Source organism: Oncorhynchus mykiss, chromosome 10, assembly GCF_013265735.2.
Source record: "Oncorhynchus mykiss isolate Arlee chromosome 10, USDA_OmykA_1.1, whole genome shotgun sequence".
NCBI lineage: Eukaryota > Metazoa > Chordata > Actinopteri > Salmoniformes > Salmonidae > Oncorhynchus > Oncorhynchus mykiss.
Window position 1 is genome coordinate 7,645,176 of NC_048574.1, and position 27,500 is coordinate 7,672,675.

A 27,500-nucleotide genomic window follows, 5' to 3' on the forward strand; every position below is an offset into this window, starting at 1 on the left:
TACATACAGGTTCAATTGTTTAAATGTATGAACAGTAGCAGTCTAAAGTCAAGGGTTTTTCTTTATTTGTATGACAAGTGTGTGCAAAGCTGTCGTCAAGGCAAAGGGTGGCTTCTTTTTGAAGAATCTAAAATACATTTTGATTTGTTTAACGCTTTTTTGGTTACTACATGACTCCATATGTGTTATTTCATAGTTTTGATGTCGTCACTGTTGTTCTTCAATGTAGAAAATAGTACTGTAATGAGTAGGTGTGTCCAAACTTTTGACTGGTACTGTACATAACGATGTGTTTAATGGTTTATGTACATTATGTATATTTCACATAAAATAAAAGAGGCATTTGAATAATTGAATTTCACTGAAATCAGTTATTTTTCCTTTAATTCAATTCTGTATTCTACTACTTCAATTCAAATAAAATTCTAATTCAAACATTTAAATTCATGAGGCATTCTAAATTCAGTTCTGAATTGAGCACAACCCTGACACACAAAAACACCTCACTTTGACATGGACACCCAGAACCCAGAATGTAGTATGATGGTAAAGATAAAGGTTTAATTGCTTTATTAAATCTGCTGTGATGTGCTAGGGTCAAAACAAAAATGTACAACCCCTTGGGTTCCCCAGGAGCAGGTTTGGAAACTAGGAGCATACAATCCTTTAGTGGATCCTCATGTCACCAGGCTCCTCTCATCTCCCTGGACTAGCTTCCTCTCAGCTCCCTGAACTAGGTTCCTCTCAGCTCCCTGAACTAGGTTTCTCTCATCTCCCTGGATTAGGTTCCTCTCAACTCCCTGGACGAGGCTCCTCTCATCTCCCTGGATTAGGTTTCTCTCATCTCCCTGGATTAGGTTCCTCTCAACTCCCTGGACGAGGCTCCTCTCATCTCCCTGGATTAGGTTTCTCTCATCTCCCTGGATTAGGTTTCTCTCAACTCCCTGGACTAGGTTCCTCTCCTCTCCCTGGATTAGGTTCCTCTCATCTCCCTGGATTAGGTTCCTCTCAACTCCCTGGATTAGGTTCCTCTCAACTCCCTGGATTAGGTTCCTCTCATCTCCCTGGATTAGGTTCCTCTCAACTCCCTGGACTAGGTTCCTCTCAACTCCCTGGACTAGGTTCCTCTCATCTCCCTGGATTAGGTTCCTCTCAAGTCCCTGGACTAGGCTCATCTCCCTGGACTAGGTTCCTCTCATCTCCTTGGACTAGGCTCATCTCCCTGGACTAGGTTCCTCTCCTCTCCCTGGATTAGGTTCCTCTCATCTCCCTGGATTAGGTTCCTCTCAACTCCCTGGATTAGGTTCCTCTCAACTCCCTGGATTAGGTTCCTCTCATCTCCCTGGATTAGGTTCCTCTCAACTCCCTGGACTAGGTTCCTCTCAACTCCCTGGACTAGGTTCCTCTCATCTCCCTGGATTAGGTTCCTCTCAAGTCCCTGGACTAGGCTCATCTCCCTGGACTAGGTTCCTCTCATCTCCTTGGACTAGGCTCATCTCCCTGGACTAGGTTCCTCTCCTCTCCCTGGATTAGGTTCCTCTCAAATCCCCCAACTAGGTTCCTCTCAAATCCCTGGACAAGGCTCATCTCCCTGGACTAGGTTCCTCTCATCTCCCTGGATTAGGTTCCTCTCAAATCCCCCAACTAGGTTCCTCTCAAATCCCTGGACAAGGCTCATCTCCCTGGACTAGGTTCCTCTCAACTCCCTGAACTAGGTTCCTCTCAAATCCCTGGACAAGGCTCATCTCCCTGGACTAGGTTTCTCTCAACTCCCTGGACTAGGTTCCTCTCAACTCCCTGGACTAGGTTCCTCTCATCTCCCTGGACAAGGCTCATCTCCCTGGACTAGGTTCCTCTCAACTCCATGAACTAGGTTCCTCTCATCTCCCTGGATTAGGTTCTTCTCATCTCCCCGGACTAGGTTCCTCTCAACTCCCAGGACTAGGTTCTTCTCAACTCCCTGGACTAGGCTCATCTCCCTGGACTAGGTTCCTCTCATCTCCTTGGACTAGGCTCATCTCCCTGGACTAGGTTCCTCTCATCTCCATGGATTAGGTTCCTCTCAAATCCCTGAACTAGGTTCCTCTCAAATCCCTGGACAAGGCTCATCTCCCTGGACTAGGTTTCTCTCAAATCCCTGAACTAGGTTCCTCTCAAATCCCTGGACAAGGCTCATCTCCCTGGACTAGGTTCCTCTCAACTCCCTGGACTAGGTTCCTCTCATCTCCATGGATTAGGTTCCTCTCAACTCCCTGGACTAGGTTCCTCTCAACTCCCTGGACTAGGTTCCTCTCATCTCCCTGGATTAGGTTCCTCTCAAGTCCCTGGACTAGGCTCATCTCCCTGGACTAGGTTCCTCTCATCTCCTTGGACTAGGCTCATCTCCCTGGACTAGGTTCCTCTCCTCTCCCTGGATTAGGTTCCTCTCATCTCCCTGGATTAGGTTCCTCTCAACTCCCTGGATTAGGTTCCTCTCAACTCCCTGGATTAGGTTCCTCTCATCTCCCTGGATTAGGTTCCTCTCAACTCCCTGGACTAGGTTCCTCTCAACTCCCTGGACTAGGTTCCTCTCATCTCCCTGGATTAGGTTCCTCTCAAGTCCCTGGACTAGGCTCATCTCCCTGGACTAGGTTCCTCTCATCTCCTTGGACTAGGCTCATCTCCCTGGACTAGGTTCCTCTCCTCTCCCTGGATTAGGTTCCTCTCATCTCCCTGGATTAGGTTCCTCTCAACTCCCTGGATTAGGTTCCTCTCAACTCCCTGGATTAGGTTCCTCTCATCTCCCTGGATTAGGTTCCTCTCAACTCCCTGGACTAGGTTCCTCTCAACTCCCTGGACTAGGTTCCTCTCATCTCCCTGGATTAGGTTCCTCTCAAGTCCCTGGACTAGGCTCATCTCCCTGGACTAGGTTCCTCTCATCTCCTTGGACTAGGCTCATCTCCCTGGACTAGGTTCCTCTCCTCTCCCTGGATTAGGTTCCTCTCAAATCCCCCAACTAGGTTCCTCTCAAATCCCTGGACAAGGCTCATCTCCCTGGACTAGGTTCCTCTCATCTCCCTGGATTAGGTTCCTCTCAAATCCCCCAACTAGGTTCCTCTCAAATCCCTGGACAAGGCTCATCTCCCTGGACTAGGTTCCTCTCAACTCCCTGAACTAGGTTCCTCTCAAATCCCTGGACAAGGCTCATCTCCCTGGACTAGGTTTCTCTCAACTCCCTGGACTAGGTTCCTCTCAACTCCCTGGACTAGGTTCCTCTCATCTCCCTGGACAAGGCTCATCTCCCTGGACTAGGTTCCTCTCAACTCCATGAACTAGGTTCCTCTCATCTCCCTGGATTAGGTTCTTCTCATCTCCCCGGACTAGGTTCCTCTCAACTCCCAGGACTAGGTTCTTCTCAACTCCCTGGACTAGGCTCATCTCCCTGGACTAGGTTCCTCTCATCTCCTTGGACTAGGCTCATCTCCCTGGACTAGGTTCCTCTCATCTCCATGGATTAGGTTCCTCTCAAATCCCTGAACTAGGTTCCTCTCAAATCCCTGGACAAGGCTCATCTCCCTGGACTAGGTTTCTCTCAAATCCCTGAACTAGGTTCCTCTCAAATCCCTGGACAAGGCTCATCTCCCTGGACTAGGTTCCTCTCAACTCCCTGGACTAGGTTCCTCTCATCTCCATGGATTAGGTTCCTCTCAACTCCCTGGACTAGGTTCCTCTCAACTCCCTGGACTAGGTTCCTCTCATCTCCCTGGATTAGGTTCCTCTCAAGTCCCTGGACTAGGCTCATCTCCCTGGACTAGGTTCCTCTCATCTCCTTGGACTAGGCTCATCTCCCTGGACTAGGTTCCTCTCCTCTCCCTGGATTAGGTTCCTCTCATCTCCCTGGATTAGGTTCCTCTCAACTCCCTGGATTAGGTTCCTCTCAACTCCCTGGATTAGGTTCCTCTCATCTCCCTGGATTAGGTTCCTCTCAACTCCCTGGACTAGGTTCCTCTCAACTCCCTGGACTAGGTTCCTCTCATCTCCCTGGATTAGGTTCCTCTCAAGTCCCTGGACTAGGCTCATCTCCCTGGACTAGGTTCCTCTCATCTCCTTGGACTAGGCTCATCTCCCTGGACTAGGTTCCTCTCCTCTCCCTGGATTAGGTTCCTCTCAAATCCCCCAACTAGGTTCCTCTCAAATCCCTGGACAAGGCTCATCTCCCTGGACTAGGTTCCTCTCATCTCCCTGGATTAGGTTCCTCTCAAATCCCCCAACTAGGTTCCTCTCAAATCCCTGGACAAGGCTCATCTCCCTGGACTAGGTTCCTCTCAACTCCCTGAACTAGGTTCCTCTCAAATCCCTGGACAAGGCTCATCTCCCTGGACTAGGTTTCTCTCAACTCCCTGGACTAGGTTCCTCTCAACTCCCTGGACTAGGTTCCTCTCATCTCCCTGGACAAGGCTCATCTCCCTGGACTAGGTTCCTCTCAACTCCATGAACTAGGTTCCTCTCATCTCCCTGGATTAGGTTCTTCTCATCTCCCCGGACTAGGTTCCTCTCAACTCCCAGGACTAGGTTCTTCTCAACTCCCTGGACTAGGCTCATCTCCCTGGACTAGGTTCCTCTCATCTCCTTGGACTAGGCTCATCTCCCTGGACTAGGTTCCTCTCATCTCCCTGGATTAGGTTCCTCTCAAATCCCTGAACTAGGTTCCTCTCAAATCCCTGGACAAGGCTCATCTCCCTGGACTAGGTTTCTCTCAAATCCCTGAACTAGGTTCCTCTCAAATCCCTGGACAAGGCTCATCTCCCTGGACTAGGTTCCTCTCAACTCCCTGGACTAGGTTCCTCTCATCTCCATGGATTAGGTTCCTCTCCTTTACCTGGACTAGCTTCCTCTCAACTCCCTGAACTAGGTTCCTCTCATCTCCCCGGACTAGGTTCCTCTCAACTCCCAGGACTAGGTTCTTCTCAACTCCCTGGACTAGGCTCATCTCCCTGGACTAGGTTCCTCTCATCTCCTTGGACTAGGCACATCTCCCTGGACTAGGTTCCTCTCCTCTCCCTGGATTAGGTTCCTCTCATCTCCCTGGACTAGGTTCCTCTCATCTCCCTGGACTAGGCTCATCTCCCTGGACTAGGTTCCTCTCATCTCCCTGGACTAGGTTCCTCTCATCTCCCTGGACTAGGTTCCTCTCCTCTCCCTGGACTAGGTTCCTCTCATCTCCATGGATTAGGTTCCTCTCAAATCCCTAAACTAGGTTCCTCTCAAATCCCTGGACAAGGCTCATCTCCCTGGACTAGGTTCTTCTCATCTCGCTGGATTAGGTTCCTCTCATCTCCCTGGATTAGGCTCCCCTCATCTCCCAGAACTAGGTTCCTCTCACCTCCCTAGACTATGTTCCTCTCAACTCCCTGGACTAGGTTCCTCTCCTCTCCCTGGACTAGGTCCCTCTCCCTAGACTAGGCTCCTCTCCCTAGACTAGGCTCCTCTCCCTAGACTAGGCTCCTCTCCCTAGACTAGGCTCTTCTCCCTGGACTAGGCTCCTCTCCCTAGACTAGGCTCCTCTCCTCTCCCTAGACTAGGCTCCTCTCCCTAGACGAGGCTCCTCTCCCTAGACGAGGCTCCTCTCCCTAGACTAGGCTCCTCTCCCGAGACTAGGCTCCTCTCCCTGGACTAGGCTCCTCTCCCTGGACTAGGCTCCTCTCCCTGGACTAGGCTCCTCTTCTCTCCCTAGACTAGGCTCCTCTCCTCTCCCTAGACTAGGCTCCTCTCCCTAGACTAGGCTCCTCTCCCTGGACTAGGCTCCTCTCCCTGGACAAGGCTAGTGTGCAGTAAAGGTTTCTCAAGTCTTTCTTTGAATAGTTTTAGGGTTAAGGTTAGGGTTTGACTTTGTGGCTGTGCCAGCTAGTGACCACACTGCAGAGCTACCTCAAAAACAAGCTCCATGATGAAAAACGCTAACCTGACTGTCTCATCCAGCTCTGACTCTTTCTGCTCTGTGAAATCCTGAGGATATTAAATCTGCTCTGCCTCTCTCTTTTCTCTTTCTTCTCGCTATCCCTCCCTCCCTCTGTCTGTCTGTCTGTCTCTCTCTCTCTCTCAATTCAATGGCTTTATTGGCATGGGAAACATGTGTTAACATTGCCAAAGCGCTCTCTCTCTCTCTCTCTCTCTCCTCTCTCTCTCTCTCTCTCTCTCTCTCTCTCTCTCTCTCTCTCTCTCTCTCTCTCTCTCTCTCTCTCTCTCTCTCTCTCTCTCTCTCTCTCTCTCTCTCTCTCTCTCTCTCTCTCTCTCTCTCTCTCTCTCTCTCTCTCTCTCTCTCTCTCTCTCTCTCTCTCTCTCTCTCTCTCTCTCTCTCTCTCTCTCTCTCTCTCTCTCTCTCTCTCTCTCTCTCTCTCTCTCTCTCTCTCTCTCTCTCTCTCTCTCTCTCTCTCTCTCTCTCTCTCTCTCTCTCTCTCTCTCTCTCTCTCTCTCTCTCTCTCTCTCTCTCTCTCTCTCTCTCTGCCATCCATGCAGTCCTTGTTAAAGCTCAGAGCTCCTGATGGACAGCTCCCATTGTGTAGTGGATCAGGACACAAAGGGCTGGGCGAGCTGAGAGGCCAATCAAAGCCACCGTGTTATTAACCAGGCCTGGAGGATAGATGCTACAGGCTGGGCTCAGAACGCCTGTGACCCAGGGCCAGCCATCTCCACTGGGCTGGAAAAGGTAATGTGCCCCCCCCCCCCACCACACTCTTCCCCGTGTTGCCACTCTAAAAGAAGGTCACCTGGAGAACATGGCCGCCAGGCTGGCCTTTCCTTAAAACTCCTTTCCCCTGGCCGTGTGCTTCAGCAGCCAGCGGAGTAGACAAGAAGGCAGTCAGCACCTCCTATGGTTAATAAGCTAACAGTAGCATCTCTTTTTTTCTTCAGTTTTTTCTTCTCTTCTCCATCTCTCCCTCTCCACATCTCTTTTCCATCTCTCCCTCACCCTATCTCTTCTCCATCTCTCCCTTTCCTTATCCTCTTCTCCTTCTCTCCCTTTCCTTCTCTTCTCCACCTCTCCCTTTCCTTATCCTCTTCTCCTTCTCTCCCTTTCCTTCTCTTCTCCATCTCTCCCTTTCCTTATCCTCTTCTCCTTCTCTCCCTTTCCTTCTCTTCTCCATCTCTCCCTCTCCACATCTCTTTTCCATCTCTCCCTCACCCTATCTCTTCTCCATCTCTCCCTTTCCTTATCCTCTTCTCCTTCTCTCCCTTTCCTTCTCTTCTCCATCTCTCCCTCTCCACATCTCTTTTCCATCTCTCCCTCACCCTATCTCTTCTCCATCTCTCCCTTTCCTTATCCTCTTCTCCTTCTCTCCCTTTCCTTCTCTTCTCCATCTCTCCCTCTCCACATCTCTTTTCCATCTCTCCATCACCCTATCTCTTCTCCATCTCTCCCTCTCCATATCTCTTCTCCATCTCTCCCTTTCCTTCTCTTCTCCATCTCTCCATATCTCTTCTCCATCTCTCCCTTTCCTTCTTTTCTCCATCTATCCCTTTCCATATCTCTTCTCCATCTCTCCCTCTCCATATCTTTTCTCCTTCTCTCCCTTTCCTTCTCTTCTCCATCTCTCCATATCTCTTCTCTATCTCTCCCTTTCCTTATCTCTTCTCCATCTTTCCCTTTCCATATCTCTTCTCCATCTCTCCCTTTCCATATCTCTTCTCCTTCTCTCCCTTTCCTTCTCTTCTCCATCTCTCCATATCTCTTCTCTATCTCTCCCTTTCCTTATCTCTTCTCCATCTCTCCCTTTCCTTATCTCTTCTCCATATCTCTTCTCCTTCTCTCCCTTTCCTTAACTCTTCTCCTTCTCTCCCTTTCCTTATCTCTTCTCCATCTCTCCCTTTCCTTATCTCTTCTCCTTATCTCTTCTCCATATCTCTTCTCCTTCTCTCCCTTTCCTTATCTCTTCTCCATCTCTCCCTTTCCTTCTTTTTCCTTCTCTCCCTTTCCTTCTCTTCTCCATCTCTCCATATCTCTTCTCCATCTCTCCCTTTCCTTATCTCTTCTCCATATCTCTTCTCCATCTCTCCCTTCCCATATCTCTTCTCCATCTCTCCCTTTCCTTCTCTCTTCTCCTTCTCTCCCTTTCCTTATCTCTTCTCCATATCTCTTCTCCATCTCTCCCTTTCCATAACTCTTCTCCATCTCTCCCTCGCCATATCTCTTCTCCATCTCTCCCTTTCCTTCTCTTCTCCATATCTCCCTTTCCTTATCTCTTCTCCATCTTTCCCTTATCTCTTCTCCATCTCTCCATATCTCTTCTCCATCTCTCCCTTTCCTTATCCTCTTCTCCATCTTTCCCTTATCTCTTCTCCATCTCACCCTATATCTTCTCCATCTCACCCTTTCCTTATCCTCTTCTCCATCTCTCGCTTTCCTCTCTCTCTTTCTGTTTTCTCACTCTCTTACTGTACCTCCCTTGTCCCTCTCTACTCTCTCTTTCTCCCTCTCTACTCTCTTGGAGCAATGATTCAGGCAGCTACATTCAGAAAGGAAGCATCACTTATTGCAGTCGTTGACGTTATTTACTGATGCAGTTGTGAGCTCATCGTCCCTGTAGGAACCAAACAAGCATACTAAACAGCAAATAGAATGACTGTGGAACATCATAAAAGACTGACAACCTAAACACTGCTGATGCTAGAATGGATAAAACCCCATGAAAAAATATCTAACAGGCCTATCCTCCTATCCTGTCTAGTTGAGAAAGCAAATCTTCAAATCACCCCTTTAAAAGTGAAAAGATCCACAAAAGGGGTTTAACAAAAGCATTGAGAATCTCACAAAGCCAAGCGAATGCCCCATCTTCAGTCTCTACGGGCTGACTCTTTTTTATCACATTGGTGATATAACCAGGATTTGGTGGTAATATAACCAGGATCTGGTGGTAATATAACCAGGATCTGGTGGTAATATAACCAGGATCTGGTGGTAATATAACCAGGATCTGGTAGTAATATAACCAGGATCTGGTGGTAATATAACCAGGATCTGGTGGTAATATAACCAGGATCTGGTGGTAATATAACCAGGATCTGGTGGTAATATAACCAGGATCTGGTAGTAATATAACCAGGATTTGGTGGTAATATAACCAGGATCTGGTGGTAATATAACCAGGATCTGGTGGTAATATAACCAGGATCTGGTGGTAATATAACCAGGATCTGGTAGTAATATAACCAGGATCTGGTGGTAATATAACCAGGATCTGGTAGTAATATAACCAGGATCTGGTAGTAATATAACCAGGATCTGGTAGTAATATAACCAGGATCTGGAGGTAATATAACCAGGATCTGGAGGTAATATAACCAGGATCTGGTAGTAATATAACCAGGATCTGGAGGTAATATAACCAGGATCTGGTGGTAATATAACCAGAATCTGGTGGTAATATAACCAGGATCTGGTAGTAATATAACCAGGATCTGGAGGTAATATAACCAGGATCTGGTAGTAATATAACCAGGATCTGGTTGTAATATAACCAGGATCTGGTAGTAATATAACCAGGATCTGGTTGTAATATAACCAGGATCTGGTAGTAATATAACCAGGATCTGGTGGTAATATAACCAGGATCTGGAGGTGATATAACCAGGATCTGGAGGTAATATAACCAGGATCTGGTGGTAATATAACCAGGATCTGGATGTAATATAACCAGGATCTGGAGGTAATATAACCAGGATCTGGAGGTAATATAACCAGGATCTGGTAGTAATATAACCAGGATCTGGAGGTAATATAACCAGGATCTGGTGGTAATATAACCAGGATCTGGTGGTAATATAACCAGGATCTGGTAGTAATATAACCAGGATCTGGAGGTAATATAACCAGGATCTGGTAGTAATATAACCAGGATCTGGTTGTAATATAACCAGGATCTGGAGGTGATATAATCAGGATCTGGTGGTAATATAACCAGGATCTGGTGGTAATATAACCAGGATCTGGTGGTAATATAACCAGGATCTGGAGGTAATATAACCAGGATCTGGTAGTAATATAACCAGGATCTAGAGGTAATATAACCAGGATATGGTAGTAATATAACCAGGATCTGGTGGTAATATAACCAGGAACTGGTAGTAATATAACCAGGATCTGGAGGTAATATAACCAGGATCTGGAGGTAATATAACCAGGATCTGGAGGTAATATAACCAGGATCTGGAGGTAATATAACCAGGATCTGGAGGTAATATAACCCGGATCTGGTGGTAATATAACCAGGATCTGGTGGTAATATAACCAGGATCTGGTGGTAATATAACCAGGATCTGGTAGTAATATAACCAGGATCTGGAGGTAATATAACCAGGATCTGGTGGTAATATAACCAGGATGTGGAGGTAATATAACCAGGATCTGGTGGTAATATAACCAGGATCTGGTGGTAATATAACCAGGATCTGGTGGTAATATAACCAGGATCTGGTAGTAATATAACCAGGATCTGGTGGTAATATAACCAGGATCTGGAGGTAATATAACCAGGATCTGGAGGTAATATAACCAGGATCTGGAGGTAATATAACCAGGATCTGGAGGTAATATAACCAGGATCTGGAGGTAATATAACCAGGATCTGGAGGTGATATAACCAGGATCTGGTAGTAATATAACCAGGATCTGGAGGTGATATAACCAGGATCTGGAGGTAATATAACCAGGATCTGGAGGTAATATAACCAGGATCTGGAGGTAATATAACCAGGATCTGAAGGTAATATAACCAGGATCTGGTGGTAATATAACCAGGATCTGGTGGTAATATAACCAGGATCTGGTGGTAATATAACCAGGATCTGGAGGTAATATAACCAGGATCTGGTAGTAATATAACCAGGATCTAGAGGTAATATAACCAGGATATGGTAGTAATATAACCAGGATCTGGAGGTAATATAACCAGGATATGGAGGTAATATAACCAGGATCTGGAGGTAATATAACCAGGATCTGGAGGTAATATAACCAGGATCTGGTGGTAATATAACCAGGATCTGGAGGTAATATAACCAGGATCTGGTGGTAATATAACCAGGATCTGGTGGTAATATAACCAGGATCTGGAGGTAATATAACCAGGATCTGGTGGTAATATAACCAGGATCTGGAGGTAATATAACCAGGATCTGGAGGTAATATAACCAGGATCTGGAGGTAATATAACCAGGATCTGGAGGTAATATAACCAGGATCTGGAGGTAATATAACCAGGATCTGGAGGTAATATAACCAGGATCTGGAGGTAATATAACCAGGATCTGGAGGTAATATAACCAGGATCTGGAGGTAACAAAGCAATTTTTCTTGCAGTTCTATACATTTTGCCATGTCTAACATGTTTTCATGTGGACAAATGCTCTGACTTCAGTACAATAACAACACTAAAACGGCACCCTTCATCTCCGTCTTCCCTCTCCGTGCCTCCATGCAGCCCCTGTGTGTGTGTGTGTGTGTGTGTGTGTGTGTGTGTGTGTGTGCCGTTACAACCCGTGACTAAGAGAGGCCGCAGCGCTAGCCTCAGAGGAGCGCAGCAACGTAAATTGGGCTCTCGCCTCCTACTGCCACCCACGCTACCCCCTGCCTGTCCCCTCCAACCACCTACCGTTTTCCAATTCTCTATAAGTGTGTGTGTGTGTGTGTGTGTGTGTGTGTGTGTGTGTGTGTGTGTGTGTGTGTGTGTGTGTGTGTGTGTACCTATTTCCAATAAGGAGCAATGAAGTCAAACATTCCCTGTTAAAGAGTGAGAGGCAGCCAGGAAAGAGGAGCAGCATTCACAACATTGTTCAGGCCTTCTCTGGTTTCTCTGCCTGTTTCTCTGTCTGTTTCTCTGCCTGTTTCTCTGTCTGTTTCTGTTTCTCTGTCTGTTTCTCTGTCTGTTTCTCTGTCTGTTTCTCTGCCTGTTTCTCTGCCTGTTTCGGTTTCTCTGCCTTCTCTGGTTTCTCTGTCTGTTTCTCTGCCTGTTTCTCTGTCTGTTTCTGTTTCTCTGCCTGTTTCTCTGTCTGTTTCTCTGTCTGTTTCTGTTTCTCTACCGGTTTCTCTGCCTCTGCCTGTTTGTCTGCCTGTTTCTCTGTCTGTTTCTCTATCTGTTTCTCTGTCTGTTTCTCTGCCTGTTTCTGTTTCTCTGCCTGTTTCTCTGTTTCTCCGTCTGTTTCTCTGCCTGTTTGTCTGCCTGTTTCTCTGTCTGTTTCTCTATCTGTTTCTCTGCCTTTTTCTCTGCCTGTTTGTCTGCCTGTTTCTCTGTCTGTTTCTCTGCCTGTTTCTCTGTCTGTTTCTCTGTCTGTTTCTGTTTCTCTACCGGTTTCTCTGCCTCTGCCTGTTTCTCTGCCTGTTTGTCTGCCTGTTTCTCTGTCTGTTTGTCTGCCTGTTTCTCTGTCTGTTTCTCTGCCTGTTTCTCGGCCTGTTTCTCGGCCTGTTTCTCGGCCTGTTTCTCGGCCTGTTTCTCTGCCTCCAACATGGTATCATTGCTATGCATCACATTGTGAAGTCTTTGCAAAAAAAGATGTGTCTTCTCTTGGAGAGAGCAGAGCTAAATACAGAGCTAAAACATAATACCATTCCTTGTACAGTAGAGCTGTTTATGACGGGTAACTTTGATGGGGGTGGGGGCCACCAAAAAAAAACAACTAATCACGAGGGGCCGCAGGGGCTCGTGGGTCTGTGTACCCCCCCCACCCCCCACCCCAACTTGTGACAGAGAAGAGAAAACCAATAGATTTAAAGTTCATTTCCAGCAAATCGACACATTTTGCCATGGTGCGTAGAGAAAGTGTTGCCATTTTCTCTCTAAGGCACATGGCGTGTTTGAAGGAGTTGATGAGAGTGTAATGTCTAACAGGTACTCCAGACATTCAGTGTGTGAATAGAGCAGGGTACGTGTATATGTGTGTGTGTGTGTGTGTGTGTGTGTGTTGGGTTGTTGAGTTTAGCAGCAGCTGTTCACATCCTGTACGTCACCATACTTCTGTCAGCTTCTCCATCCTCCCACACACAGGCAGAATTAACCCTGTAACCATGCAGAATTAACCCTGTAACCATGCAGAATTAACACTGTAACCATGCAGAATTCATGTAAAAAGTAGATGTTCATCCATAAGACTTCAAATTTTGAAGGGAAACTATGAGATCTTGTTGCACACACATACCCCCCCTTCTGTAACCACACAGAATTAACCCTGTAACCATACAGAATTAACCCTGTAACTATGCAGAATTAACCCTGTAACCACGCAGAATTAACCCTGTAACCATGCAGAATTAACCCTGTAACCATGCAGAATTAACCCTGTAACCATGCAGAATTAACTCTGTAACCATGCAGAATTAACCATGTAACCACGCAGAATTAACCCTGTAACCATGCAGAATTAACCCTGTAACCATGCAGAATTAACCCTGTAACCATGCAGAATTAACTTTGTAACCACGCAGAATTAACCCTGTAACCATGTAGAATTAACCCTGCAACCATGCAGAATTAACCCTGTAACCACACAGAATTAACCCTGTAACCATGCAGAATTAACCCTGTAACCACGCAGAATTAACCCTGTAACCACGCAGAATTAACCCTGTAACCACGCAGAATTAACCCTTTAACCCAAGCCAGGAGAGGAGAGCCATCATTTGTTCTTTACTTTGTGAGCTAACCCTGTAAACATGCAGAATTAACCCTTTAACCATGCAGAATTAACCCTGTAACCATGCAGAATTAACCCTGTAACCATGCAGAATTAACCCCGTAACCATGCAGAATTAACCCTGTAACCATGCAGAATTAACCCTGTAACCATGCAGAATTAACCCTGTAACCATACAGAATTAACCCTTTAACCCAAGCCAGGAGAGGAGAGCCATCATTTGTTCTTTACTTTGTGAGCTAACCCTGTAACCATGCAGAATTAACCCCGTAACCATGCAGAATTAACCCTTTAACCCAAGCCAGGAGAGGAGAGCCATCATTTGTTCTTTACTTTGTGAGCTCTGAAACCAGACACTCCTCTCCTCTATTGTACAGAGACTCTCTGAGGGGAGGTGTCTGTTTGTCAACCATCTTTTCAGTGGTTGACAAAGTGGTCCGCAGTGGGGAAGGAGGGAGGGGAAGGATTAAGGAGGGAGGAGAAGGATTAAGGAGGGAGGAGAAGGATTAAGGAGGGAGGAGAAGGATTAAGGAGGGAGGAGAAGGATTAAGGAGGGAGGAGAAGGATTAAGGAGGGAGGAGAAGGATTAAGGAGGGAGGAGAAGGATTAAGGAGGGAGGAGAAGGATTAAGGAGGGAGGAGAAGGATTAAGGAGGGAGGAGAGGGATTAAGGAGGGAGGAGAAGGATTAAGGAGGGAGGAGAAGGATTAAGGAGGGAGGAGAAGGATTAAGGAGGGAGGAGAAGGATTAAGGAGGGAGGAGAAGGATTAAGGAGGGAGGAGAAGGATTAAGGAGGGAGGAGAAGGATTAAGGAGGGAGGAGAGGGATTAAGGAGGGAGGAGAAGGATTAAGGAGGGAGGAGAAGGATTAAGGAGGGAGGAGAGGGATTAAGGAGGGAGGAGAAGGATTAAGGAGGGAGGAGAAGGATTAAGGAGGGAGGAGAAGGATTAAGGAGGGAGGAGAAGGATTAAGGAGGGAGGAGAAGGATTAAGGAGGGAGGAGAAGGATTAAGGAGGGAGGAGAAGGATTAAGGAGGGAGGAGAAGGATTAAGGAGGGAGGAGAAGGATTCTTTCTCTCTCTCTCTGTCTCTCTCTGTCTCTCTCTCTCTCTCCTTCACCTGGTTACTGTGAGGAAAACTTCAAAGCAGCTCTGAAGTCAGTGGTAAAGAAGAGACAAGAAGCCCTACTTTTGAACAAACAGTGGTGGACCATGTATATGGTGCCATACAGATGTTTTCGTTGAGAGAATCAGGTGAGACTGTATTATTGAAGTGAACACAGTGTAGAGAGTCGCCTGTTAGCCCTGTGAAATAGTTTGTATATAAAAAAAACAAATGATGAATTACAACGCTATGTTTTAATTTAATTGAGTAATATATATCTGTGCAAAACTGATAGAGACATACCCCAAGCGACTTACAGCTGTAATCGCAGCAAAAGGTGGCGCTACAAAGTATTAACTTAAGGGGGCTGAATCATTTTGCACGCCCAATTTTTCAGTTTTTGATTTGTTAAAAAAGTTTGAAATATCCAATAAATGTCGTTCCACTTCATGATTGTGTCCCACTTGGTGTTGATTCTTCACAAAAAAATACAGTTTTATATCTTTATGTTTGAAGCCTGAAATGTGGCAAAAGGTCGCAAAGTTCAAGGGGGCCGAATACTTTCGCAAGGCACTGTATGTAGAACACTTTATTATGGTTCTTTATAGAACCTGTATGGAGAATGGTTCTATAAAGAACCTTTCAGAATCTGACTGATTCCATTTGGGTCTGAATATGTTTATTTTCTTCTTCTGCTTGATGAGTGAATCTAAGACTTGACTCTCTGATCAAAGGATATGTAAAACAGCTTCTTCCTGATGTAAAGAAGTATCTAGATCACACACACGCACGCACACACGCTGTAATGCTGACCTCTTCTCACATACGTCAGGTAGCTAATACGAGCACACACACACACACACACATACACACACACACACACACACATACACACACACACACACACACACACACACACACACGCGCTGTAATGCTGACCTCTTCTCACATACGTCAGGTAGCTAACACGAGCACACACACACACACACGCACACACACACACACACACACACATACACACACACACACGCACACACACACACACGCGCTGTAATGCTGACCTCTTCTCACATACGTCAGGTAGCTAACACGAGCACACACACACACACACGCACACACACACACACACACGTTTGTTTTACTATCCTTGTGGGGACCAAACAATTGATTCCCATTCAAAAATCCTATTTTCCCTAACACAAAACCAAACCTTTACTCCTAACCATAACGGTAACCCTTACCCTAAGGACTTCTGAACCCCACGGGGATAAACACACACACAGACGACACACTACTCAAGACCAATCTGAAAAAAATCACACCATAAAACTGACAACAACCAATACAAACAGATGTCAGTTTTAGAAAACGAAGTGAAGAGAACAGCAGCAAAGTGGCTTTATCTTAAAGCACCAGTTCAGTAGTGAGTAATATAATGACCCATGGGTCTGGACTCACAGGCCCTCTTCAGTAGCATCCGCTTTGGAGGCTGAGGGCTACAGGGCAACGAATGTACACACACACACACACACACACACATAACCCTTCTAAACAGTACCAGATAGGGTTTCTTAGGCTGGCAACGGTAGCAGAAACTTTTTTGGTACTATACTGTATAAAAACAGGTCCATAAGGTTTTAAATGGTGCTATTAAAAACAAGAACATTAAAACCACACTTTTTTATGGTTCTTTATAGAACCTTTATGGAGAATGTTTCATTAAAGAACCATTAAAAAAGGGTTCCACTATCTGGCTATATAGAACACTTTATTATGGTTCTTTATAGAACCTGTATGGAGGATGTTTCAGAAGGTTCTTTGTTCATCCTCCTGGAGAATCACACAGGTTATTCTTTATTCTGGTCAGCCATATTACAGTACGTTTTTTAAATGTCATAGGTTTTAATTATTGTTCTCATCGACAAGTTGAATCAAGGGGATGCTACCTCTGGAGCAGCTGCATGCTACCTCTGGAGCAGCTGCATGCTACCTCTGGAGCAGCTGCATGCTACCTCTGGAGCAGCTGGATGCTACCTCTGGAGCAGCTGTATGCTACCTCTGGAGCAGCTGGATGCTACCTCTGGAGCAGCTGGATGCTACCTCTGGAGCAGCTGGATGCTACCTCTGGAGCAGCTGGATGCTACCTCTGGAGCAGCTGGATGCTACCTCTGGAGCAGCTGGGGATCCCCCGAGGAGAGAATTGAGAACCACTGACTAATTTAGTCAACTGTTCTCAATTGACACGTGAGTCTTTCACAAGTCCCAGACTACTGGCCGTAGTCTGATAGTAAATGTAAAGGCATAGCGCAACACATGAGATCAACTGGAATGACATTCTCACTCAAAGCTGCACAAAAAGAGGTGAACCCCCAAAATATTCAAATGAGCCGCCTCCCCTACATTTTAATTATCACTAAAAGAGAGAAGAACAAAAAAAAAACGTTTGTGACCTGTAAAGAACCATTGTTGAGCTCACTGGGTTCTATGGGTCATTATGGTTGCATAGCCCTTCCCATAGAACCCTTGAGGAACTCACTATTTATTTATATTGTTTTTAGGCAGAGGGATTCTTGAATGCAGGGGACGTATACATTCTCCCATCTATGAGGAACAGTCCATTAGGTCCAGGGCTGAGCTACTCCAGACAGACAGTAGGCTTACACACAGATACACACAGATACGTGAGCCAGATGACATCAACTCTCTCTCTCTTCTCTCCTCTTTCTTTCTTTCTCCTCGCTCTCTCTCTTTTTTCTCTCTCTCTCTCTCTCACTCACCCACACACATGCATGTGTGTGGGTGTGTGTTTGTGTGTGTGTGTGCTTGGAGGGTGATAGGTTGAAAAATGGATGGGAACAGAGGCATTTTAATTTGGCCTCCAGCACTGTGTGTGAAGTCCCTGGGTGTACAGTATGGGGCTGACAGACAGGGGAAACTGGGGGCTTGTCTTTCTGTAATATCACATATTAATTAACCCAACTGGAAGACTGGAAGGTGCTAACAACATTCGTCTGTCTACTGAAAATGCTATACAATACAGATTGAATCCTTTGCACCATTAGAACTAGTAAATAAAGCCCAGATCTGAAAGACTTCCTGGATCCAACATGTGACGGTCACAGTAACGCCCTCTTCTGAAAGAGACTTCCTGGATCCCACAACATGTGACTGTCACAGTAACGCCCTCTTCTGAAAGAGACTTCCTGGATCCAACATGTGACGGTCACAGTAACGCCCTCTTCTGAAAGAGACTTCCTGGATCCCACAACATGTGACGGTCACAGTAACGCCCTCTTCTGAAATAGACTTCCTGGATCCCACAACATGTGACGGTCACAGTAACGCCCTCTTCTGAAAGAGACTTCCTGGATCCCACAACATGTGACGGTCACAGTAACGCCCTCTTCTGAAAGAGACTTCCTGGATCCCACAACATGTGACGGTCACAGTAAAGCCCTCTTCTGAATGACACTTCCTGGATCCCACAACATGTGATCCACACAACCCAGCCCACCCCGGTGCTGCCTGGTGGTTTAAGGGGAATGAAGGGGAACAGTTTCTGGCTTTGTTCTCCCTGCTGCTCAGAGATAAGAACATCATTTGGAAGGAATCGCTGTCTTTGAATTAGGGAGAACTACCCCTGCCACCCGTTGTGCTCTAACATTTACTGTTTGGATTTGAAAACACGCTGATCTGCGTAGGGAGAGGTGTTTAGGGCCGTTGGGAGACGGGAAGGAGGAGAGAGAGAGAGATGTAGCAGAGAGAGAGAGAGATGTAGCAGAGAGAGAGAGAGAGATAGAGAGGGAGAGATGTAGCAGATAGAGAGAGAGAGAGAGATGTAGCAGAGAGAGCGAGAGAGAGGGAGATGTAGCAGACAGACAGATGTAGCAGAGAGGGAGATGTAGCAGAGAGAGAGAGAGGGAGATGTAGCAGACAGACAGAGATATGTAGCAGACAGACAGAGAGATGTAGCAGACAGACAGAGAGATGTAGCAGACAGACAGAGAGATGTAGCAGACAGACAGAGAGATGTAGCAGAGAGACAGATGTAGCAGAGAGAGAGAGAGGGAGATGTAGCAGAGAGAGAGAGGGGGAGATGTAGCAGAGAGAGAGAGGGGGAGATGTAGCAGAGAGAGAGAGAGGGAGATGTAGCAGAGAGAGAGGGAGATGTAGCAGAGAGAGAGAGAGAGAGATGTAGCAGAGAGAGAGAGGGGGAGATGTAGCAGAGAGAGAGAGAGAGAGGGAGATGTAGCAGAGAGAGAGAGAGGGAGATGTAGCAGAGAGAGAGAGGGGGAGATGTAGCAGAGAGAGAGAGAGAGAGGGAGATGTAGCAGAGAGAGAGAGAGGGAGATGTAGCAGACAGACAGAGATATGTAGCAGACAGACAGAGAGATGTAGCAGACAGACAGAGAGATGTAGCAGACAGACAGAGAGATGTAGCAGACAGACAGAGAGATGTAGCAGAGAGACAGATGTAGCAGAGAGAGAGAGAGGGAGATGTAGCAGAGAGAGAGAGGGGGAGATGTAGCAGAGAGAGAGAGGGGGAGATGTAGCAGAGAGAGAGAGAGGGAGATGTAGCAGAGAGAGAGGGAGATGTAGCAGAGAGAGAGAGAGAGAGATGTAGCAGAGAGAGAGAGGGGGAGATGTAGCAGAGAGAGAGATAGAGAGGGAGATGTAGCAGAGAGAGAGAGAGGGAGAGGGAGATGTAGCAGAGAGAGAGAGAGAGAGGGGGAGATGTAGCAGAGAGAGAGAGGGAGATGTAGCAGAGAGAGAGAGAGAGAGGGAGATGTAGCAGAGAGAGAGAGAGGGGAGATGTAGCAGAGAGAGAGAGGGGGAGAGGGAGATGTAGCAGAGAGGGAGGGAGATGTAGCAGAGAGAGAGAGAGGGAGAGGGAGATGTAGCAGAGAGAGAGGGAGATGTAGCAGAGAGAGAGAGAGAGAGAGAGAGAGATGTAGCAGAGAGAGAGAGGGGGGAGATGTAGCAGAGAGAGAGAGAGAGAGGGAGATGTAGCAGAGAGAGAGAGAGGGAGAGGGAGATGTAGCAGAGAGAGAGAGAGAGAGAGGGAGATGTAGCAGAGAGAGAGAGAGGGAGATGTAGCAGAGAGAGAGAGAGAGAGGGAGATGTAGCAGAGAGAGAGAGAGGGAGAGGGAGATGTAGCAGAGAGAGAGAGAGGGGGAGATGTAGCAGAGAGAGAGAGAGGGAGATGTAGCAGAGAGAGAGAGAGAGAGGGAGATGTTGCAGAGAGAGCGAGAGGGAGATGTAGCAGAGAGAGAGAGAGGGAGATGTAGCAGAGAGAGAGAGAGGGAGATGTAGCAGAGAGAGAGAGAGGGAGATGTAGCAGAGAGAGAGAGAGGGAGATGTAGCAGAGAGAGAGAGAGGGAGATGTAGCAGAGAGAGAGAGAGGGAGATGTAGCAGAAAGAGAGAGAGGGAGATGTAGCAGAGAGAGAGAGAGGGAGATGTAGCAGAGAGAGAGAGAGGGAGATGTAGCAGAGAGAGAGAGAGGGAGATGTAGCAGAGAGAGAGAGAGAGGGAGATGTAGCAGAGAGAGAGAGAGGGAGATGTAGCAGAGAGAGAGAGAGAGAGGGAGATGTAGCAGAGAGAGAGAGAGGGAGATGTAGCAGAGAGAGAGAGAGGGAGATGTAGCAGAGAGAGAGAGAGGGAGATGTAGCAGAGAGAGAGAGAGGGAGATGTAGCAGAGAGAGAGAGAGGGGGAGATGTAGCAGAGAGAGAGAGAGGGGGAGATGTAGCAGACAGACAGAGAGATGTAGCAGACAGACAGGGGGGTGTAGCAGACAGACAGAGGGATGTAGCAGACAGACAGAGAGACGTAGCAGACAGATGGTTTAAAATGGAGAGAGAAAGAGAGAAGCAGAAAGATATAGAGTACAGGAGAGACTTGTGCTTAGAGTAGTTGGTCAGTGACCAGCTTCAACATCTAGACCAACTAGGTGACTAGGGATTACTGTTGGCCAGACAGTAGGTCTCTATTGTCCACACTACAGACTCCAACCATGTTTATTTCTTAGTCACCTTGTGTTCTGCTAGCAGCTAGCTTCATATTAATACACACTGATTTAACCCCTCTATCAGACTCTTAGTCTGGACTCTCAAAGTCTGGACTGGACTAGCTGGCTGACTAGCTGACTGACTAGCTGGCTGACTAGCTGACTGACTAGCTGGCTGACTAGCTGACTGACTAGCTGACCGACTAGCTGACTGACTAGCTGGCTGACTAGCTGACTGACTAGCTGGCTGACTAGCTGACTGACTAGCTGACTGACTAGCTGACCGACTAGCTGACCGACTAGCTGACCGACTAGCTGACTGACTAGCTGACCGACTAGCTGACCGACTAGCTGACTGACTAGCTGGCTGACTAGCTGACTGACTAGCTGGCTGACTTGCTGACTGACTAGCTGACTGACTAGCTGACTGACTAGCTGACCGACTAGCTGACCGACTAGCTGACCGACTTGCTGACCGACTAGCTGACCGACTTGCTGACTGACTAGCTGGCTGACTAGCTGACTGACTTGCTGACTGACTAGCTGACTGACTAAGTGGCTGACTAGCTCACTGACTAGCTGACTGACTTGCTGGCTGACTAGCTGGCTGATTAGCTGACTGACTTGCTGACTGACTAGCTGACTGACTAAGTGGCTGACTAGCTGACTGACTAGCTGGCTGACTAGCTGACTGACTAGCTGGCTGACTAGCTAACTGACTAGCTGGCTGACTAGCTGGCTGACTAGCTGACTGACTAGCTGGCTGACTAGCTGACTGACTAAGTGGCTGACTAGCTGACTGACTAGCTGGTTGACTAGCTGACTGACTAGCTGACTGACTAGCTGGCGACTGACTAGCTGACTGACTAGCTGACTGACTAGTTGGCTGACTAGCTGACTGACTAAGTGGCTGACTAGCTGACTGACTAGCTGACTGACTAGCTGACTGACTAGCTGGTTGACTAGCTGACTGACTAGCTGACTGACTAGCTGGTTGACTAGCTGGCTGACTAGCTGGTTGACTGGCTGACTGACTAGCTGACTGACTAGCTGACTGACTTGCTGACTGACTAGCTGGTTGACTGGCTGACTGACTAGCTGACTGACTAGCTGACTGACTAGCTGGCTGACTAGCTGACTGACTAGCTGACTGACTAGCTGGTTGACTAGCTGACGGACTAGCTGGCTGACTAGCTGGTTGACTGGCTGACTGACTAGCTGGCTGATTAGCTGACTGACTAGCTGACTGACTAGCTGACTGACTTGCTGACTGACTAGCTGGCTGGCTAGCTGACTGACTAGCTGGTTGACTAGCTGGCTGACTAGCTGACTGACTAGCTGGCTGGCTAGCTGACTGACTAGCTGGTTTACTAGCTGGCTGACTAGCTGGCTGACTAGCTGGCTGACTAGCTGGCTGACTTGCTGACTGACTAGCTGGCTGACTAGCTGGTTGACTAGCTGGTTGACTTGCTGACTGACTAGCTGACTGGCTAGCTGACTGACTAGCTGGCTGACTTGCTGACTGACTGGCTGACTGGCTAGCTGACTGACTAGCTGGCTGACTTGCTGACTGACTAGCTGGCTGACTAGCTGACTGACTAGCTGGTTGACTAGCTGGTTGACTGGCTGACTGACTAGCTGACTGCAAAAGGGTGGCTAAAGTGAGAGCTCTAACTACCTGTACATATTACCTCAATTACATCGACTAACCGGTACCCCCTGTATATAGCCTCAATACTAACCGGTACCCCCTGTATATAGCCTCAATACTAACCGGTACCCCCTGTATATAGCCTCAATACTAACCGGTACCCCCTGTATATAGCCTCAATACTAACCGGTGCCCCCTGTATATAGCCTCAATACTAACCGGTACCCCCTGTATATAGTATCAATACTAACTGGTACCCCCTGTATATAACCTCAATACTAACCGGTACCCCCTGTATATAGTATCAATACTAACTGGTACCCCCTGTATATAACCTCATTACTAACCGGTACCCCCTGTATATAGCCTCATTACTAACCGGTACCCCCTGTATATAACCTCATTACTAACCGGTACCCCCTGTATATAGCCTCATTACTAACCAGTGCCCCCTGTATATAGCCTCAATACTAACCAGTACCCCCTGTATATAGCCTCAATACTAACCAGTGCCCCCGCACATTGACTCTGTACCGGTACCCCCTGTATATAGCCTCATTACTAACCAGTGCCCCCTGTATATAGCCTCAATACTAACCAGTACCCCCTGTATATAGTCTCACTACTAACCAGTGCCCCCTGTATATAGCCTCAATACTAACCTGTACCCCCGCACATTGACTCTGTACCGGAACCCCCTGTATATAGCCTCCACATTGACTCTGTACCGGAACCCCCTGTATATAGTCTCCACATTGACTCTGTACCGGAACCCCCTGTATATAGCCTCCACATTGACTCTGTACCGGAACCCCCTGTATATAGTCTCCACATTGACTCTGTACCGGAACCCCCTGTATATAGTCTCCACATTGACTCTGTACCGTAATACCCTGTATATAGCCTCCACATTGACTCTGTACCGGTACCCCCTGTATATAGCCTCCACATTGACTCTGTACCGGAACACCCTGTATATAGCCTCCACATTGACTCTGTACCGGTACCCCCTGTATATAGCCTCCACATTGACTCTGTACCGGAACACCCTGTATATAGCCTCCACATTGACTCTGTACCGGTACCCCCTGTATATAGCCTCCACATTGACTCTGTACCGGAACACCCTGTATATAGCCTTGCTACTGTTATTTTATTGTTGCTCCTTATTAATTATTTTTTACATATATATTTTTTTTTTTCTTAAAACAGCATTGTTAGTTAAGGGCATTTAAGGGCAAGAAAAGCATTTCACTGTAACATGTGAAGGAAAAAGGAAACCGCACACTGCTCTTGATAGTCTCACTGATATTTAAGAAGCTTTACGAGAGGTCGATATGTATAAAGCTTATTAGAAATCAGTGATACGATCAAGAGCAGTGTGCGGGTTTCCTTTATTCCTTCATCTTGTTCAACTGTTAGTCAGGCACCTGCAAAAAAAGACTGCTCAGACGTGCGAGTGCCTTTTGAATTAGTGGATTACTGTAACATGTGACAAATAAAATGTCATTTGATTTTGAACACTCACAGTAACATTGGATGACACTTATCAGGACACACCGAACACAACAACCAACTGTTACAGCGTATGGCAACCAATTTACAGCATGGCAACCAATTTACAGCATGACAACCAATTTACAGTATGGCAACCAATTTACAGTATACAACCAATTTACAGTATGATAACCAATTTACAGTATGACAACCAACTGTTACACCATATGACAACCAATTTACAGTATGACAACCAATTTACAGTATGACAACCAACTGTTACACCATATGACAACCAATTTACAGTATGGCAACCAATTTACAGTATGACAACCAACTGTTACACCATATGACAACAAAATTACAGTATGGCAACCAATTCAGAGTATGACAAGCAATTACAGTATGACAACCAATTTACAGTATGACAACCAATTTACAGTATGACAACCAATTAACAGTATGCCAATAAACAATAACACCGTATGACAACCAACGTCTTCTGTACAACCAGTTCCTCAGCCAAAAAAACATGGTAAAGTTGTTTCCAGAAATAATGATTAGGATGACAACGACTCTCTGCCTGTCTTTCAATGCTGCCAGGTGTATGCTATATTTACTTATTTAAAAAAAAAAATGTGTCTACCTCCATGCAGAACTATGTCAGAATCACTACTAAACCAGTGTAAATTACATCTGGAGCCTAGGGAAATGGGAGCAATTTACCCATTGAGTTGAGAGGAGTCTACTGAACGGAAGTGGATTCCTGAATTCAAGGATGCCGGTCAATTTCATTCTGTTTACTGTACCGTTATCATTTATGTCGGGGAAATCAAGGACATTCATCCCACTCAGTCAGGATTCATCATATGATAGTATGAAATGTAAAATTGCGTATGATTTCAATAATGGCTCAGGGAAGGTAGTCATGAATAGTAGGATTATTATCAACCATACTAATCCATTTGATTCACTATCAGGTAAGATGAATGATAGCAGCACGCTATAAACACATATCCTCCAAACATATCCAATGAACTATGTCATCCCCAAACTCATATCAGCGCGGCTCATATTTGAGGCTAAAATGATTATGAACAACCACAGACAGTTCACTGAACGGTTACGGTAAACATTGAAAAGCATGAACCTACGAATGAAAGAAGTAGCAGGCAACAGAGCTCCGGAAATCGATTAGTACAAAAAAAACAGGGACATCTGCAGCGCCACGATCTGTGTGGTTAACAACAATAACGGTATTTGTTTGTACACGGACATTTCTCGAGCGCACAATTTACGCTAACAAAACAGACTGTCGTGTTTACACAGAAGCAATAGTAAAATATAACTGCAAAGTGAATGTGTTCATTTCATCCAGCCTGAGTATGCTAACGAGGTTTGAGCTACCGTTCATTCGTTACTGATGCGCGAACAGCCCTGCTGTCGCGAGCTTGTCAACTTAATTCCTCTTCTATGAATAAGCACGAGGTGATGTGATGTTTCTTACCTTATTCGTATCCCTCACTCCTGAACAAGGGAATTGTTGGACGGCCGACAGCGGTGAGTGTTTCTGTATTTCAGACAACGTGTGACGCTGAGGGGTGCCGTCCTCTTATGAAGGATTTGTCCGTGGTCCTGGATTCCCAATCTCGAGCTGACTTTTCTCCTGCCTGGTGCTGAAGTGGACAGCGCACTAAACAGCAGCAAAGCAGTGCTGTAAAAACACAGCGCTCCTCGCCATCATACTGCACAGCAACCTCTACCGGACGGGAGGGAACGTTGCATCCATGAACAACGCAAAGGATGCTGTCTGATCAAACAAATAGTCAACAAAAGCCTGGAAGGGTGGTATTTGGCGTTAACGTTCGGAATGCGCCATCTGGCGTGGCCGTTTTGACCGCAAGCCCATGCTGATTGTTTAGAGTATTCAGGCATAATCAGATTCATATCGAATAATTAGTGTGCATGTAAAAATCCACTCTGTCCTTGGTCTGTAGGAAACATATGGCTATTTGCATTCAAGACATTATGTAAAGATAGTACAGACAAGTTAAATACACATAGATGAATATTTAATTCACAGTTATAGTAGCCTACGTGGATTGAGAAGCGACCCGTTCAGTTGGCTCTGCCTACATATAATCAGATTCATTTTATTGGGACAACAGAGCACAGAAATTGTCATTTAAAAAATGGTTTCAGTGCTATAAAAAACAATCCGTAAAAGTCCATTATCTGAAGTAGGACTATCAATGCTTGATTTGGGTCAAAGCTATCCGGACACCTTACCGGCACTTCTAATGTTTGGGAAATTGCTTGCCAGCTGCTCCCCTCAGCGTCAGACGTTGTCCGAAATACAGAAACACTCACCGCTGTCGACCGTCCAACAATTCCCTTATTCAGGAGGGATGCAAAGTTATTTATAACAGACTAGTTAACTTCTTATTTACATTGACGGCCTACCCAGGCCAAACCTGGACGACGCTGGGACAATTGTGCGCCGACTCAACAACACAGACTCAGGGGAATACCTGACTCAACAACACAGACCCGGGGGAATGCCTGACTCAACAACATAGACAGAATACCTGACTCAACAACACAGGCCCAGGGGAATACCTGACTCAACAACACAGGCCCAGGGGAATACCTGACTCAACAACACAGACTCAGGGGAATACCTGACTCAACAACACAGACCCGGGGGAATGCCTGACTCAACAACATAGACAAAATACCTGACTCAACAACATAGACAGAATACCTGACTCAACAACACAGGCCCAGGGGAATACCTGACTCAACAACACAGGCCCAGGGGAATACCTGACTCAACAACACAGGCCCAGGGGAATACCTGACTCAACAACATAGACAGAATACCTGACTCAACAACATAGACAGAATACCTGACTCAACAACACAGGCCCAGGGGAATACCTGACTCAACAACACAGGCCCAGGGGAATACCTGACTCAACAACACAGGCCCAGGGGAATACCTGACTCAACAACATAGACAGAATACCTGACTCAACAACATAGACAGAATACCTGACTCAACAACACAGACCCAGGGGAATACCTGACTCAACAACACAGACGCAGGGGAATACCTGACTCAACAACACAGACTCAGGGGAATACCTGACTCAACAACACAGACTCAGGGGAATACCTGACTCAACAACACAGGCCCAGGGGAATACCTGACTCAACAACACAGGCCCAGGGGAATACCTGACTCAACAACACAGGCCCAGGGGAATACCTGACTCAACAACATAGACAGAATACCTGACTCAACAACATAGACAGAATACCTGACTCAACAACACAGGCCCAGGGGAATACCTGACTCAACAACACAGGCCCAGGGGAATACCTGACTCAACAACACAAACCCAGGGGAATACCTGACTCAACAACACAGGCCCAGGGGAATACCTGACTCAACAACAGAGACTCAGGGGAATACCTGACTCAACAACAGAGACTCAGGGGAATACCTGACTCAACAACATAGACAGAATACCTGACTCAACAACACAGACCCAGGGGAATACCTGACTCAACAACACA

The 27,500-nt window shown here is 46.6% G+C and overlaps 1 protein-coding gene across 1 annotated transcript in view; it reads right to left on the reverse strand.

The window, feature by feature from the left end:
* The window catches only part of LOC110533304 (serine/arginine repetitive matrix protein 3-like), a 189,165-nt gene extending 163,562 nt beyond the window's left edge, over positions 1-25,603 (reverse strand). Inside the window, exon 1 of the mRNA XM_036989600.1 lies at positions 25,426-25,603. The gene's annotated coding sequence lies outside the window, so the exon portion shown is untranslated. The remainder of the gene's footprint in view (positions 1-25,425) is intronic.
* Between the last annotated feature and the right edge of the window lie 1,897 nt (positions 25,604-27,500).